The following is a 2,814-nucleotide window of genomic DNA, read 5'->3' as shown; positions in this document are numbered from 1 at the left end:
GGGGGGGGGCTGGGGTGGAGCACCCAAGTGCTCATGTGTATTTTTCATTAGATATCATGATTTCTAAGTAAAAATATCATCTATCCTTAAGGATTACCTGTCCTTTTTTAGCATTTGCATGACCTTTTTGTGCATAAATTTAATGAGGTGGGATGGTTCAATAGAGTATGTTGTTCCCTCCGTTTCAAATCATTCAAAGTAATAACTTTGTTCTGAGTAAAAAAAGAAAAATTTGACCAAATTTATTGGAAAATATATCAACATCTAGAACACCAAATTAGTTTGATTGGATTTTTAAAACATCGTTTCGTATTACAAGTGTCAAGTTAGTCCTAATAGTATGAAAATGCACATATGGGTCTAAAAATTTTGTAAGTGTATCCCACAGTCCTATCTGCACTGACACTGCATCAGCTTTAACTTGCCCAGGTAGCAAGGTTGACTACTGTCATGTGGCAATCTTCTGCACAAAACCACCCCCAAACGGTCATCCCTTTTAATTTTGTGACCCTCATCCTTGCACATACCCTTTCCCTTACCTTCATCTCCACCTCCGACGGCCACAATCTACCCGCATACCCAAACGTCGTGAACATGAGATGAGTCAGCTCTGACGACGCGCAATGAACAATTGTAACCTCGCCGTCCAGGATGGATCGTCTGTGTTGGGTGGAAGTGGGGATGAAGTCGTGCAGACTTTCATGTCGAGTAGAAGGTGGCAGACTAAGGCTGGAGCCTGCATGTTGTTCCCTGCCACCGTTGCCCTCCAGCGTGTGATGTCGACGCCACACCCTTCAGTGAAGGCAGCCGTCGCCGCGTGGAAGGGGGCGGGGGCCGTTGTGTGGGAGAGTGAGGCCGACAGCGATGTAGATGCGGGATGGTGGTGGCTAGATTGTGCAAGGGATTGCTGGCTAGACGACATCCCCGCAGGTTTCATGCAAATAGGATGGCCCCAAAATTAAAAGAGAGAACCTATTGCGTGTTTTGCGCAAAAAAAATGCCACGTGGCAGTTGTCAACCTACAACCCGTGCAAGTCAAAGCTGATCCACCGCAGATAGAACTGCGGGTGACACACTTAGCAAAATTTTAGGATCCACATGAGCATTTTCATAGTATTATGACTAACTTTTTTTGTGGGACTAACTTGACACCCTATAATAGTTTTATTAGGACTCATGGTGCATTTTACTCTTCGTACTATGTTTTTTTTGCGAATATCGTACTATGTATAGTTTTTTTAGAGTAACTTGTGAAGGAAAAATATGTCCTAGAGGCAATAATAAAGTTAATATTTATTTCCTTATATCATGATAAATGTTTATTATTCATGCTAGAATTGTATTAACCGGAAACTTAGTACATGTGTGAATACATAGACAAACAGAGTGTCACTAGTATGTCTCTACTTGACTAGCTCGTTGAATCAAAGATGGTTAAGTTTCCTAGCCATAGACATGAGTTGTCATTTGATTAACGGGGTCACATCATTAGAGAATAATGTGATTGACTTGACCCATTTTGTTAGCTTAGCACTTGATCGTTTTAGTTTACTGCTATTGCTTTCTTCATGACTTATACATGTTCCTATGACTATGAGATTATGCAACTCCCGATTACTGGAAGAACACTTTGTGTGCTACCAAACGTCATGACGTAACTGGATGATTATAAAGGTGCTCTGCAGGTGTCTCCGATGGTGTTCGTTGAGTTGGCATAGATCAAGAATATGATTTGTCACTCCGATTGTCGGAGAGGTATCTCTGGGCCCTCTCGGCAATGCACATCACTATAAGCCTTGCAAGCAATGTGACTAATGAGTTAGTTACGGAATGATGCATTATGGAACGATAAAGAGATTTGCCGGTAACGGGATTGAATTAGGTATTGAGATAACGATGATCGAATCTCGGGCAAGTAACATACCGATGACAAAAGGAACAACATATGTTGTTATGCGGTTTGACCGATAAAGATCTTCGTAGAATATGTAGGAACCAATATGAACATCCAAGTTCCGCGCTTGGTTATTGACCGGAGACGTGTCTCGGCCATGTCTACATAGTTCTCGAACCCGTAGGGTCCACACGCTTAAAGTTCTGTGACGATCGGTATTATGAGCTTTTGTGTTTTGATGTACCGAAGGTAGTTCGGAGTCTCAGATATGATCACGGACATGACGAGGTGTCTCGAAATGGTCAAGACGTAAAGATTGATATATTGGACGACTATGTTCGGACACCGGAAGTGTTTCAGGAGGTTTCGGACATATACCGAAGTACCGGGGGTTACCGGAACCCCCCGGGGAGTATATTGGGCCTAATGGGACTTAGTGGGTGTGACGCCCGGATAGTTACGCTACAGTAATCCTTCGCTAATGATGCCACGTCACCTTGATCACTGTGGCTAATCTCGCATTAGTTCGAAAACGATTCGAATTCAAACTTGAATTTTTGGCAAACAAACAAAGTTTTCAAACTTTAAAACAAAAATGTTCGGACCGTGTCAAATATTGCATAGATAATTATGGTGAAGTAAACACATTTTTAGAAAATGTCTAAATAATTTAAACTGATTTAAAATAGAAAAGAATTAAATAAAAAGTAAAAACAAAACAAAAGAAAGGAAACCCCCGCGGCTCCCCATGGGCCTTGGCCCATCCCACCCATCCGGCCGACCCTACCGAAACGGCCCACCCGACCCTCCTGCTTAGCCCCCTCCCCCAACCCGAACCCTAGCACCACTCCCATTCCCCCCCCCCGCCGCCCCCATGATCTGGATCGGGCTCGATCCCGATCCCGTCGTCCCCATCCCAC

Source organism: Triticum dicoccoides, chromosome 2A (genome assembly GCF_002162155.2).
Source record: "Triticum dicoccoides isolate Atlit2015 ecotype Zavitan chromosome 2A, WEW_v2.0, whole genome shotgun sequence".
NCBI classification, from domain to species: Eukaryota; Viridiplantae; Streptophyta; class Magnoliopsida; order Poales; family Poaceae; genus Triticum; species Triticum dicoccoides.
Note: the sequence above shows the minus strand (reverse complement) of the source record.